Below are 15,868 nucleotides of genomic sequence, written 5' to 3' on the forward strand. Positions count from 1 at the left end.
TCTGAGATAGTTATGGGGCACTAACCTGATCATGACAAGCCTACTTCTGGATTTGAACAAACTTCATACAAGCATGAGGATTGATATATGCTGCACCAACAAGCTCCGAAGCATTAAAGTATTTCTGAAAGGTGTAAGCTTATTATTTTTAATGGTGTACTTCATATATGTAAGTGATGGTGGAAAAACTGATGAGAGCTATCTCTGGAATATATCAAATAATAGTATATCTTGTGTAATGGTCTGTTGAGACACTTGAAAAATGCACAACTACTACACAATAAATAAGAAACAATGCAAATGGCTGCCTGGTATATATTTCGAGTGGGTTATAAAACCTTTATTTATGGCAGGAAGTTGAGCTTCTTCAAAAAATATATCCTTATCTAAGGAGGGCATGAAGAACCTGGAGAGTGACCTCTGTTCTCACCAGCTTCCAACTTTTGCTGTCCTTCTTGGTTTTCTTTTCCCTTTCCTGGATGAACTTCCTTTCCACTGTCAGGAACTTTTAAAAATGGTGTTTCCTTTCCATAGTGATCCATTTGCTTACAGTCTTTGCAGTTATGTTCTGAAAAGGTAGATGTTTATATGACTTAATGCTATCTTTGTCCCATTATGGATTATTCATCAATGCCACAAAAGTGAAAGTTTTGTCCTGAAAGAAATATAAAATCTGTTGTATGCTGTGTGACTTTGGGGAAAGGGATTGTTATTTCAACTGTGGACTTTTATCTCTGTTGCATTGTTGGAGTGTTTGTCTTGGGTTGTTTTTGTTGTTTTTTTTTCCTGACAATGTATAATTGACCAGGAGAGAAATATGTCCATGCAGGAGGAGGATCTTTGTAGATGTTACGTCCTTTTATCTGTCCAGATGATTTAAGCAAGTATGAACCATGTAGCAGTTTTTGAGAGCTGGGCATGCTTTGCAGTAGCGTCACTCTGTCATGTTAAACTAAGATTTCAAGGCAAAACTGAATTTTCATGACATGTCAGCTAGAGGCTGGCTTAAGAAGCTCTTCACCATTCTTTGCTATGCCTGTACACCTCTGGAGGGAGGCTGAACTGTGTTCACAGGAGTGAAATTGAAACTATCTTCTTTTAATTCCTTGCTTACTGCAGGGTCAATCAAGCATTGTTAGGTGTGGCTTGGAGAAGTTGGGATATATCTCTTTTCTGGACTAGCCTATGTGACTCTGTTACTCAATTGTGATTCCAGCACCCTCAAGCTTGATAGCCTTGTGCTTTTATTATGGAGATATTTTTGGTGGTAAAGTAGAGCAGTTGTGAAAATCAGAGGTGTAAAATCATAAAAGCCTGTGTCACAAGATTATCTTACTGTTGTATTGACAGTTGTAAGTTTTTTGAAGACAGCCCCCCGCTCAAGTGGCAGAAAGATTACTGATTTTGTTCTCCCTTTTCTTACTTGTCTCTCAAGCTCTAGAAATGAGGAGAAGAGGGTATGCAGGAGATTAAGACTTTGTGTACTTTTCCTCCTTTTTTTTTATGCCCTCTCTTTCTCTTTGAACATAATTTGGTTAGGGGTGGGAGGGCATTGGGACTAGAAGTTAGTCTCTCAATGAAGCAATAGAGTTCCTGTCCAGAGTGTTTTGCAGGTGGCACCCTTACATGTGATGGCGTAGGGGACAGGTTTGCTCAACTGCAACTTTAATGTTTCAGTCAAACCTGTATACTGTGTTGGATGTAATAAGAGGTGTTTTGATTCCATGTAGGTGTTCAAGTGCTCGTGCAGGAAGTGACTAATATGGCAGGGCAGGTAGGGCTGCACTAATGAGACCAGAAGGAAAATGGGCTTTATTTTAAAAAGAGCAGCTGTCACTACTCAATTTAGAAACACATCATATGGCAGCAGGAAATTGATTTAGCATAGTATTGCGTTTACCACTTACTCATATCTTAGAAGTGGTATTTTGTGGGGTTTAGGATTTTGAGAAGTTATCTGCATATACTGTGTTTTGGTTTGTGCAACATATATTAATTGTGCTAATACTACATGCTGCAAACTCAAGCAAACAAGAAATTGCTCCCGTTTTTGTTTTTTTTTTTTTTTTAAACTGGAAAAATGCAGAATTAGGGAAGCCAATCACTCTTAGTAACCACAGTTACTAACTGATTGGAACATTAGAATTGTGCCTCCTTGTAACTCCAGTTTATACTGCCTTAAAAATCAGTTTTGCCTCAATTTTGGGGGGAAAAGAGGCATAGTTTCATGTGAAACTACTTGCAAACTTGTAAAACTCTAAAAACGCTGTTTTGCTTGAAAACTTTGAATTCGGGGAAGTGATACATAATTGCTGAAATGTTCTTGAGCCTGTAAATACTGTATTGAATGACACTTGACTACTGTAACAGTGCAAACATCTGTGTTGATAAATAAGCCTTCACACTGAAGTTAAATTATAGATCATTCAATGAAAGAGGAAATAGATACACTTCGCACAGCTTCCTTTCACCTTTTATGTTTCCTTTTGGAGTTTTATGTTTGGACTCTTGATACTAGTTTGCTTTTGATTTTACACACCTCAGGAAGCTGTAATACTCCTGGAATACTGGTAGAATTGTGATGTTCCCTTCCTAGTGGTAGTTAAATAAAGCAGTCCTCTTCTCATGGCCTTTTCTTACAATTTCCACCCCCCTCTCCCTCCCCCACCCCATCTCTCTTTTCTGGTTAGATCTCTTGAGCAGTTCCTGGTGGCTGGCCAGGCTTTCTTTGCTGTACTGCACTTAAATGTGTGGTTCAATGGTTTTTACTTTCTAAGTGTCTCTTAAAATAACTTCTGTTGCACAGTAGTTAATACTGCATGCATGCAGTTTGTCTAGTCCAATGTAAGACATGAATCAGCTATCTTCCAACATAAAATGTTTATCTATTGTCACAGCTAAGGAGAAAAATAGTTGAAAAGCTATGTCAATTCAGTGGGTTTTTTTCTTGAGTAAAGATATCTTCTGTGTATCACAGTTGCAGTTTCTTGTCTGTTGTTACAATCAAGCAATTCTAGCCCAGATTTCTAGATTTTTCGTGTTTTCTTGCAAATGGCAATATTCCATCCCACTTCAGTCTGGAGAAAATCCTAGTGTTAGTTTTGATACTTCAGTGAACTTCAGAGAAACCCCCTTTTGTTGTTCCTGCCAATATATTGAAAAAAAAAATCAAGTATCACATTTAGGCTATTTCATGAAAGGTCTGTAGTGTTTCAGTGACTGAGAGGGACACTCAGCATTGCAGGATGTTTCTTACATTTTTAAATGCTATTTGCAGGTAATCAAATGATACATGGTGAAAATATGCAGATAAACATGCAGAGTTTTCATTGGATGGTTTAACTCACTAATAATTCTGGCAGCATCAAGCTGTCCAAGTCTTGTGGGACTCAAGCAAGATTCACTTTTTTGTCCATCCTGGCTGTTTTAGACCCCTATAGTATCCTGTGGTGGATCCTGGAGCAGCACGGTACTTTTTTGGTGTGTGGGTATATTCCTTTCCTGCTGTCCAGAAAGGATGGGCAAACTGAAAGGCAGTAAGAATGGCAGCATGGAGGTGGCAGGGCAATCTGATTGAATGGGACAGGGAGCTTTTTTTCTGGGTGCAGTGCCACAATGTGGGGGAAGAAGGCAGTCTGCATGCCAATAGCAATCCAGTAATGCTTCTGATGTGGAGGATGAAGGCTAACCAGGACTGGCTTGGTGATGATTAAGAAAAATTTGGACTGGGGAGACCTGGCACAGAGACTAGGAGAGCTGTGGGAAGCAGGGGAGAGGCAGGGTGTCAGCTGGCTGGGGCAGCTGAGGCTGCATTTCCTCTGCCTAGGGTGAGATCTTTTCTGGCAAATCTCTCTCTAGTGGCTGACCAGCATAAAATGACTGCCTATTATTACAACTTTCATGAGTGTAGAAGCTGTGAGATGAGAGCAAGCAATGTAATAGTTAAGGTAGGAGAACTACCTTGTGTGTTTTTCCTGGCAGTATTAGAGCCTTCCAATGTGATTCTGGCCAAGTCCCCTTATCCAGACTCCTCACAAATGACTACTTCTTGCAGTGACTCATTTTGTGAACTCACCTTTGGCATGCAGTCACTAGGAGCTATGCTTTGAGGTAAATCAAGGTGACATTAGGAAAAAAGACATTCTTAGTTGCAAGATGTTCATATGCTATGAGAAGTAACTCTCTTTAGAGTTTTGGTGTGCAGAAATAACTGAGGATGCCCATTACAAATTGCTTTTATGATCTCTATTTTATCATTCTTCTCATGAGGTGAAAGACTTGCTAACCTGTTCTTTCTTACTGATTATAGTTTTGTAAATGACAAATCAAATTGAGCTGTAATTTGACCTTAAAATTAAGCATAACTATTTGTACTTGGGAGACTGAGCACACAAAATGTGCATACTGTATGGAAACTAGCACTGGTGTAAGTTTTCTTTATTTTTTTCCTTTCCAACTCTACTAAAGTTTACTCTTTTCCTGATGTATATAATTTTGTCAGACTTCCTTATGTATAAGGGGTTCATTGTGCAAAACTTACACCATTGTATGTGAAAGCATGAGATATAACTGATGACTTGGGAAAAGAACTGGTAAGTTTGAAGACTCACGCACTTTTTCTATTCCACTTAAACTCCGTGTCAGTCTTCTGTAATTCTTGGCATACTTTCGTTAAAATATTTGTACTAAATGTGCTTTCCAGTACAGGTTGAAAGTAGTCTCCAGAGACTGTTACTAAAAATGGCTTTATAGTTAGGATACCCTATGCAACAGGATACAACAAAGGATTAATTTTGCCTTTGATAAAAGATGTTTCTTTTCCCTTGTTCAGGTAAGTCATGCTGTTCCCATATGAAGCTTGACCAAAAAAATTAGTGTTTTATATGCTCTTTCAGCTCTTTCAACTGTATCACCTTCAGTTTATGTAAGGAATACATGGAGTACGGGGGGGGGGGGGGGAGGCAAGTGAAACAGTGGCTTTCATTCAGTTAACCGCTGAATTTCAGTGGTGCTGTCTTAATGTTAGTATCATTAGTTATTTGGTACTAAAAGTTTAGTAAGCTTGTGTGTTTGTAGGAAGCAATGGAGTTGCAGAGACACAGGGGAACATCAGCTGGTGATGCTGAGCAGGGAGGAGTGCCAAGAACCTAGCACTGGAGGGATGCTTCTGCTGTCCCTCCCCTATCCAATTGGGAATAAGTAGGTGAGAAAGTCACAGGGCCTGATCTCTTGCCACCAAGGAGAGAACTGAGACTTGTTTTAACAAGTACTAGAAGTACTGTTAACCATCAGGGAAAGCCCTTTATTGTGGACTGTCAAACTATTTTCTGTCCTACTGCTGCTGCCAGAAAATCTCAGCTTTTATGGTGCTTTTAGTTGAAAAACCTATATAGTATATTGGAGTGCTGGTGGGAAATCAAAAGCAGGCGTCAGAAATTCCAAAATTGCTGAATTTACTAGGATATTAACACAGCCGTGTTTGTGCTTATGCAACGTTTTGGTTCTTCTAGAGGAATCTCAGTACAATTCAGAACTTAGTTCTGCAGCAGAATGCCTCTCATTTCTCTCACTGCACACAGCAGTTGGGTGAAAAGTGCATAACAAATGCACCACATATCTTGGTGTACAGATGTGCTCCGAAAACCTCAGAAATATTACTGCCTTTCTTTTGCACAAAAAATCTATGTGCTTTGGGGCAACAGGTTCCTGGGCAGCAGTAACAGCAGTTTGCTGCAGCAGGTCCTGCTATTTGGTACAGATTAAAAGGAGACTTTATAATGCTGAGCCTTCCCTGGATGAAGGTACAAGGCAGAAGAAGCAGTTCAGAGGGTAGCCAGCCTCTATATCTTTGTTATTAGACTGAGGGAAATTTGGTGGATTCAGAAAATTTTGAAGACTAGACTTTTTCTCTTGTGCGTCAGGCAAGAGGACATTATATTCCAGGGAAAAATGGCAGGAGAAGTGATGTGATTTGTAGGAAAGGCAGGAACTTCCTAGGAAAGTCTGAAGTGGATGCCTCTTCTTTCTTTTCCCTGAGATTTCCTTTCTTTTTGTCTTTCTCCAAACAATCTAGAGCAACTGTGACAGCTTTCCCCTCTCCAATGTAAATCACTGCAGCTAGCAAGGCCTCTGTAGAAGTTTGTATTGGTTGCAAATGATCATCAATGATTGCTTAGTGGGTGATTGCAATTAGCAGCTACTAAGTACAAGTATTTGCTCTGGAAGAATTGTTGGGTTATTTTGCTACCAACAAAATTAAATAAATTTAAAAATAGTTCTTATCCCATTAAACTCTGAAACAAAGCTAGTATTTTAAGAGAGGTCGTATTTGGATAGACAGGCCAGCAGTATATGACATCATTTGATGTGCTTCCATTTCAATGAAAATATCAGTGAAATTCTAAAGCAGTAACTCTTCAAAGTTTTTAATCTCCTTGCTAACAAACATTCTATTTTCCTGTCTCTTTGATCCTTTCTTTTTGGTCTTGCAAAATCTGGAGTTGGAGAGAGGAGTGTCTTTGTACATAAGCCCTCTCATGCTTTCTCTGTAACAACTCCTTTCTCCTCCGGTGCTGCTTCGGTTCCTACCTGTTAACTTCTCTCCCACTGAGGACTATATACAGTCTTTGGAAATAATTAACAAAAATAGAATTTCCTTAGCTAGTACTGATTTCAACTGCTACTGGAGTCTGTGGTTTCAGAAGTGGAGACGGATTTAGTTGACTTGATACCTCCTTCACCTCACTTCACCAGCCCACCTGCTCATTCCCAACTTGCAGATATTTGGTAGTTCAAAAACTGTGATACTGGTAGGAACAAAACTGCTTCTTTAAGTATTCTGGGTGGCAACCCAGTTTATGGAGCCCTGCAAAAGTTTAATGCTGGCTGAAGTAATGTTTCAAGGTGTCTAACAACCTGTTAATCATTTTACAAACCCTCATAATCAGTAATCCTTGATAATTTTTTATTGGGGGGAAGTGGGGTTACACACGTTAGAAGTAATTTTTTATGGCAAATAGATAGGCATTATCTACAGAAATTACAGTGTTTTTCACCAACTGTAGCCTTTTTTTTTTTTTCTACACTTTAACTGTTTTTAAGTTGGAGTCTCTGGAGGTGGTTTCTTAACTCCTGGAACAGAACGATAAAATGTGTTTAGTAAAAATTCTTTGCAGTGTATGTCAGAATAATGAGGTGTCTTGTTTGTAGAATATCTTATAATCATTGTTTATTCTAGTTAGCTGCTTTGCAGTGTTTTGTAGCGTGTGACAGTTATTAAGAGTTCCTCCCTGCTTCTTGTTCAGAAGTTTCTGAGGATACCTATTAACATAGTTGTTTTGTTACAAGTAATGCATTTCTTTGACTTAGAAATCCTAGTTACTTCATAATTACCTCCTTTGCTTGAGCTTCACTGACTCTAATATTGTCCACAGAGACAGTTGAGAGGAGAGCAGAAATAGTGCCAACAAGGCAGCAGAAAGTGTGAAGGCTGAAGGGCCCCAGGGTGAGTGTCAGGGCAGATGTTCAGACCTGAAGTTCAGTGAAGGATTTTGAAGCATACCATTGAGCATTTAAAGTACTTGTACAGAATGCAAAAATATACATTAGTGCTCATAAAGGTTATAATCACCTAGCTATGCCAAAATACATGCTGCTTTCTGAAGAACAGTAATTTTAGGATGTGTGTGGAAAACACTGATGGGTAGTCGTGTTTGGAGAAGGGGTTAGGTGCAGCTCTCCAACCCTGCTATAATAGTCATCATTTAAGTGTTTTTACTGAGGGGAGCTTCTGAGCATATTTCAGGCTTGTAGCTTCCTAGAGGTAAAAAAAAGTTAAGAAGAGAAGTACGTGGTACATGATCTGAAGGTGTAGATTGACAGGACAGGTAGGATGGTGGCCAGCTGCCTTCAGCAAGTCTTGGCTGTATGTTTTTCCCATTTTTCGCTATGGTTGCAAACTGGGAGAGTTAATTTGGCTGCTGGATCAACTGGAAAACTAATTTAAAACCACTTCAGTCTCCTGTGTTAACCAGCTGAAGCTTCTCTCCTTGCAGCCTTGGAAGGCTCTGTAACACAGACATGGAGAAGGGGAAGCTAGATTGACTTCTGTGATTTTTCTGCCATTAGGCAGGGTGCACACTGAGATACCAGCAGTCTTGTCTGACTGTGACCTGCTGAAATGACTAAAGGGGTCTGAGACCTGGGGAGGGGTACCTGGACCAGCTGATATGTGAGAGGTCCTGCTGGACCTGCAACCCAAACCTATGCAAGTGTTTCATCATGTAACTGGAAATCTTGGGATAAACTCCCAGTGATACAGGATAGGCTTGGCATAGCAATGGATTAAATTTAATGATTAATAGTAATTATTAATTAAGTAATTTAATCCATTCATACTAATGGAACAAAACTTGCATAAAGGAGTTTTAGATTAGACGTTAGGAGGAAATTCTTCACTTTGAGGGTGGTAAGACACTGGAACAGGTTGTCCAAAGAAGTTGGTGGATGTCCTCTCCCTGGAAGTGTTCAAGGCCAGGTTGGATGGGGCTTTGAGCAACCTGGTCTAGTGAGAGGTGTCCCTGCCCAAGGAGGGGGTTTGGATCTAGAGTGTTTTTAAGGTCTTTTCCCACCCTAGCGATTCTATGATCATAATATATTTTCATGTATAAATAGATGAATAAGCGTTAGTATTTAGGGGTTTTTTGCTTTTATTTTTTGTTAAAAGTATTTTTAACAAATGGGAAATTGTAATTTCTTTTATTGTACCAAGCCTGATGTGAAAATTAGTATTTTAACAGCCTAATCAGCTGATAGAACTGTCTTTAAGAATTTAAATGAGGTTGCTTCATGTTTTCTTTGCTTTGTGAAAAAGTGGTAAGCAGATTGTAGTGTTCTGAATACAGTTATGGTTTGTTTTTTCCTGTGTAAAACCTGTTGTCTGCTTCTCACTTCTTTTGCTGTTTCTAATGATTTTGTGATACTGTAAAAGGCTTGTGACAAACAAAGGCTGTAGCAATCAATAAACAAACACTTCCTGATGGTGCAGGTGAAGGCTGCATTCCAGCCTCAGTTGAGTTGGGACCCAGTTTTTGCAGAGTCCCAGACTGAGCTGACATCGGTAACAGCATCCAAATTACAGCCAGAACTTGATCAGCAGGAGAATGGTTTCTGATAGTTTGGCTGTTAAATACGCAGTTTAGAAATCACTGCCTGTTAGATCACTGCAGCTTTCTACTGGATTAGGATCAGTTCTGGGGCTGAATTCTTCTTTCAACTTGATTAAGAGGATTTTTCTTTTGTGCCATAGTTTTCTGCTGAGGTATCTTAGGTAATAGTTTAACTGTTTGATAATTTGTACTTTGCTTTTACCGGTGTTGCACTTTTTCTTTGCTTTTGCTTCTCCAAGTATTGCTAAGAGCCATAGTTTAAGACTGAGCCATAGCTTAAGAATTTCCCTCAATCTGTTCATTTGGAGAAGGCTGTGCTGTTTGCATATCTTGACTTTGTATATTTGCTTCCTATTGTGGCTGTATCCATCATTGCATTAAATGTGTATTAAAAGGTGATTTAAACTTAAAAGGCATTATGAAAATTAACTTCACAAAGTAATGTGAAATTGGAGCTTTAGCATAGTATCTGGGGTTTGTCCAGATCATAGTATGTGGGGAGAAACTTGGAAATCCATTCTACATTAGCTTTTCCCAGAAAGTATTTATCCCTAAAAGTGTGTCAGCATGCACACTAGTCTTCTTACCACTTAAGCTATGTAAAAGTTACCAACTTTTCCACTTTGTCATAGCTCTCATAGAGTGACTTTTCACCAAATGCAGCCTCGTGTATTGTGGATAGGTACTGGTAAGCTGATGTAAGTCTCTTTTCAGGAAGGCAGTACAAAAAAATATATTTAGTATTTTAATTTTGGCTATTTTGTAACAATTTCAGTGCATAAACAGATTTCTTTAAAGTTACCTTATTTGTAGAAGAAGCCAAATTATGATATTTTAATCCATCTGCCAGTTAAAGTACTTTTCAGGCTTTCTTCTGCTTTTACTTGCACCTATACAACTGCTGTTTCTATATGAGGTTTATCAAGTAAAGAGGGTCCAACTTGCTTTCATGTCTGATACTCAAGAATCAAAACATTGACAATTAATGCATGCACAAGAAAACTTAACTACAACCTCAGATCTAGCAAAGACATGGAAACTAAATAGTTGTAGGTAGTTATCTTGAAGCAAGCAGGGTAGTTTACAAATGGCTATAAAATGTTGTCCTTTTTTCTAAGGACCAGGGAATGCAGGTGATCAGGATGATCAAGAGAATAGTTGGAGATGTGTGTTAATTTATTTTTTTTTTTGCTTGTTGTTTTTATGTCAATCACCTACATTCATGGCAACTCTGTTAGGTTTTGTAGCCATCTTCTGGGATGGACTGGTGAGACAGTTGGGAGCATACCTGTCCTACATCCTTCCTTTGACTGTGAGAGTTTCATTTTATGCTAAATACCACTTTTGCTTGGGAAGATATTAAGCATCCTGAAAAGTGTGTTTAGGTACATCAGTAAAACACAACAGCAACCATTGCTGGTGAAACTGAAGGTTCAGTTAACTATTGCTGATGCCAGATGGGCTAATCTTGTATTAAAGGCTCAGTGATACAGATTAGTTTGTGCAAATGTGTTGTGGTTTGGGACGTATTTTACTTGTAAAGTCCACACTGGTTAGCAACTGTGAATTTAGGAGCCTTTTCCAGCTTTTGTGTATGGCTGGGACACTGACTACTAAATAGTGGAAGAATGAGATCTTCTCTTTTTTTCAGCAGAAATAGTTACAGGATAAATTGTCACTGTTGTTAATGTATTTTGCTTGGCTTCACCTGAAGACTGAAGTGATGAGTCTCAATGAAGACTGAGATCACTGTCCTGTAATGCTGTTATGGTTGCTAACTTTTTGTCTGTGTTGAAGAAATGCATGGGGTAGGATTTGGTTGTGTTACTAATGGTTGTTTGTAGTTAACAGTATTATTCCATTGGAATTGATCTGAATCTGGGTTAATCCAGTCTGAACCCAGTGGGTGTCAGTTTGTGTTCTGGACTTTCTTGTACATGAGAAATAGCTACATTTGTTTTTAAGCATTGCTCCTGTAGGAGACCAGCCTATAGATAAAAATTACCTGCTCCTCAAGTAACTAAGAACACTTTGGTTTAATTTTCTTTCTTGGAAAGGGAGAAGACGTTTTGGATGTGTGGGTTTTGTTTGGTTTGTGTGGTTTTTTCCTTCTGATTTGTTGCCCGTTAAATGAATTACAGTAAATACCTCATGACTTTGCTGCTTTTGGGACGTCTGGTCCCTGCATGCTCAAAGTGAGGGTTGCTGTCTCAGCGTGTCAGCCTGAGCTCTGCAGTTTGTGTTCCTAACCAGATCACTCAGATGGGCAGAATAGACCTGGTTTAGGCTTGGCTGATAACAAAACAGAGATGACACTTTCAGCCAGTCTTAAGCTGGCTGTAGGAGAACAGGCTTTTCTCTGAATTTAAGCCTGTTGATTAAAGAGTTAACTGATTGATTTTCATCCTAGTTATTTTACAAGTATCAGCTGTGGCAGCTGGTTTGTTTTGATTCTGTGCTATTTGGATGTGGTGTTTTTATTCTGATGCTGGAAGCCCAGCAAATCATTACCTTGCAACAGTCTTTACTACTTGGATTCCCTGATACTACTAAGCCCCTGTGAGGAGGGCTCACTCTAGAGATGGCCAGGTTATTTGAGCTTATTGTGGTATGTGGATGGTCTCCTAGCTTCTGCTTTGTTTCTGCAATCCCTTCCCACACCTGCTTGGTTTTAGTGTGGTCTTCTGATCCTGCTCGTAGGCAGAAGCAACTTGCTTTCAGGGCTTAGATATATTTGCCTCTCTTTCCCACCCCAAAAAGAGCAGGTCCCTGGCTTAGTCTGCTATCTCAAAGGTGGTCTTCTTTCATGAGCATCTTTGGGTCTTTTAGTAAAAAGTGGATCAATCTTCTAAGGAATAGAGAAATACCATACCCATACTTAGCTGGCGTTGGAAATACACACACCTGGACAAAATAAGAAAGCTCTCATGCATTTCCTTGTTCCTTTTAAAAGAATGTTGAGAGACCTATGGGTTTGGGTCAGATTCCTTCAAGGTTGGCAGTTTCTGCCATGCTTCCTCTTGGGTTACCTTCTGCTGCTGAGATTTCGCTCTCTGTCTGCCTCCACAAGTGTCCCAGAATAGGAGATGAAAGATTGCTCTATCTCGCATTCTCCAAGGCTCCCAGAGGTTGTGAAAGATTTCTGCCAATCTCTTGATCTAACTCCAGCGTACCTCTTTGTCAGAGAGTGTCACAGCTTAGCAGGCAGATGGACTGATGTACGAGACCCAGTTTTGTATGTCTGTGGGACTAACTGTTGCTTATGCTGTGGGTGTCAACGCACCCTGGGTGCTCAAAAAACAGCAGAAAGTGTGTAAATTCCATGCTTGCTAGTGACACACACTAGATTTGAACATTAGCAGGTAGAAATATGACTTAATACTGTGTAGTTTTTCTAAATGCATTACTGAGGTGAAGTCGTCTTTTCCTTTTTTGATTTACTTGGTGCTAGAGGAAGTCACAGGAGAGGAAAGAGGGAAGGGTGAGCTCATGCAGATTTATAATTACTTGTTTGCATCTTCTGAAGGAGAATTTTAGTGGTAATTTGTTTTTCTGTAAGTAATTTTCTATAAATGTTGTATCTATGCATACAGGACAAATAAAAGCTGAATGTTCCCATTGACATCAAGTCCATGTGAGCTGGTAATGCCTGGTCTTGCAGAAGGAATGGAAAAAAAGTAGAGTTTTTACACCAGCATGTTGTCAAATGACAAAGCAAATGAAGAGGCCTTTAAGAAAAATATTTTGGTTGAGGTTGGGTGTATTCTGAAGAATTGCTCACAATTATTTAGTCAAGTTCTGTATGTGACTGTGGAGGAAAAATATGAGTTTGAAAAGGAAATGGGTACCATGGTTTGGGGTTTTGCTCCAGGCTACGGAGGCTAGCTTTGCTAGTTAAGGTCCATGTTAGTTGCCACCAATCACCTCTGTTTTCCACGTGCCTGAGCAGAGCCTTCAGGAGGATCTGCTCCATGATCTTGCCGGGAGCAGAGGTGAGACTGACTGGTCTGTAGTTCTGCAGGTCTTCCTTTTTTCCCTTTTAGAAAATGGGGGTTATTTTTCCTCTTTTCCAGTCAGTGGGAACTTTGTCAGACTGCCAGGACTTTTCAAATACAATGGACAGTGGCTTTGCAAATCTCATTAACAGTGTGACTAGAAGAGATGGTGTCATCTCATGTTTGCAATGTTTGGGCCCAAGCAACTCTTTTTCTTTCTGAATGTCACATGGAGCAGGAACCACCACATCTAGTTATTGTTAGTTCTAGCTGTTCATTCTTGCTTGTATTGCAGCACTGAGGATTTGTACCATTTGATAGTAAGAAGGATAGATGGACTGAAAAAAGAGAATGTTTCACAGGATTTGGTTTTGGTAAAAGGAGTTGAATGCAGAATGCCAGGATATCATTGACAAATCAGAGGTAGGGGATTGGGGCTGCTGATGTTAGTACTTAAATCACAGAAACAATCATGGAACCATGACCTTGAAGGCAGGTGCAAAATGTTTACTAAAAGTTTGATCTCTTCACCTTCCACTTTTTGAATTGTGTCTACTTGGATTTGGGTAGCACCAACCACTGTGGAGTTTGGAATCCTGGTGAGGCCTTTAACTATTTGCCACATTTTATTTTATTTTAGGAAAACAAACTCAAATTTCACAGGTAGCAATTGGATTTATCTGCAAAGGTGCAGATTAGACATGGTACTGTTTGCTTTCCTTTTAGAATTAATAGGTGAGAAGTAAGAACAATTTACCGGATTACTTAGCTTATGAACTAATGCTAAAGTTTCAGTTAGAAAATGTTCATTTGTATCTGTCTATTTTAAAGTAGAATGGTCCCTTCTTTAAGGAATATAGCTGTAATACAGCTGCCCAAGTACAGCGTGGACATGCTGTGTTACATCCAGCTTGGATCAGGCTAAATCACAGGTATGCACAGTGCTTCTAGTGTAGTTTGACCTTTCCTTTCTGTGTAGCTAACAAAGGTTTCCTTTAAAAGAAATCTTGGGGGGGGGGGGAGGGGTGGAAATAATTTTTTTTATTTATTTAAAGAACCATGCCATCTGTTTCTGTTTTCTCTTGCTGGTATCTTGCTCCATTTTGGGGCATTAAGGGTATCAGTGTAGAGTCTGGGTCCTGTCTGCCCCCCTGCCCCCCAAATATTTTCAAATAAAATGTCAGGAATAATGGGGAAGGTATGTATTGCCCTACTGGTAGTTTAAATGTTACCTTTCTGTAGAATGAAAGTCATGATACCCTGTTTCTCCTTATGAATTGTAAGCAGAGCTAGCCTCTCCTGAGATGAGTTAGAGAAGTGTGAAGCACAGCTGGGTGCAAGAACTGTATGCTGCCTGACATTTAACAGTGTACTGAGGCTCAGCTGCTGTTTGACATATCTGAGTCATTCCTCCTGCTGTGAAAATACACCATGCTGTTGTGTATACCAAGAGCTCTTAATACACAGTGGTATTTTGAAATTCAAAGAGTTCTTAAAGCTCAGGAGTTTGATGTTGTGATGGCTGATAATAAAGGATAAGAATCTTCAAAATTGCTTTTAAAAAATCAAGGAAAATAATAAACCAAGTTATTTTTACCCATGTTGTTGAGATTTTTTTTCTTTTCTATTGCATAGCACCTTCTGGGTCTGTAGAAGTAGGTAGCCTGACAGGCTACCTCTAAAGCTGTGCTTACATCTATTGCTGATGCTAGTGCACAAACAAAGATGGACTGTTTTGGTAAGACAAGGCCCCATTGAAGTTACTGCTAATAGGCAAACCAGCTCTGTTCACTTCAGTCCCATTCAAAACACAGGAAAAGGATCAATCCTTGCCAAGCTTGGAAGGCTGAAACTATTACAGAGGATAAAAATTATTTACTTCAAGTGGGTGTAAAACATATTTTCAAAATAAACAGTGAAACCACATTTGACTCCTACTACATATATTAATCATATTCTGTGGGGGCATGAAATCTAGGAAGTTTTCAGCTTTATATTCCTTCATTTTATTAACGCAGATTTGTTCTATCTAGCATTTAATATAAGCATTGCTTCTTAAATGCTAGCTTAGATGCCAGATACAATGTCTCTCCTCACTGTGAAGTCTTATTTCATTGTAGCTTAGTTTATTCTTAGCAAATGGGAGTACCTCTTTTATTCTTTCACCTAATGCTTAAAAAAAACCAGCCCTGAGGTAGCCAATAGATGGGATTAATTTGGCTATTTGTTTTAAAAATGTTGCACCTACACGTTAAACAGAAGCTGATGGTAATCCTTGCAGTAGTGCAATAGCATTTTATATTTCTGTAACAAGTTGTTTTCCTTGTTTAGTGTGTTTCAGTGCTCTAGTGTTGGATTGATCACCATGTGGTTTTTAAGCATAGCTCTGTGATGTACTGGGTGATTCTACTGAGAAGAGCAACTCTAGTAATGTCACGTGCTCTAGTTCAATTTTCACATGCTGCTGCAGGTGAATTAGTGTCCTACAAGTATAAAATGCGGACACTTACCAACATGTAGCTTGTGGGGTTTGACGCTTTTTATTTTTTTCTAATAACTTTGAGTACATACTTCTCCTGTACTTACACTGGTCCGTGTAAAATTCAGGCTGTTTTAGCCTAGCCTTGTTTACATGTGGTAGAGCTCTGCTTACCTTTTAGAGGTGGAAATTGAATTTGGGTAAGTTCCCTCTTAAGAAGGGTGTAT

Source organism: Chaetura pelagica, unplaced genomic scaffold (genome assembly GCF_000747805.2).
Source record: "Chaetura pelagica isolate M959 unplaced genomic scaffold, ChaPel_1.0 scaffold90, whole genome shotgun sequence".
NCBI classification, from domain to species: Eukaryota; Metazoa; Chordata; class Aves; order Apodiformes; family Apodidae; genus Chaetura; species Chaetura pelagica.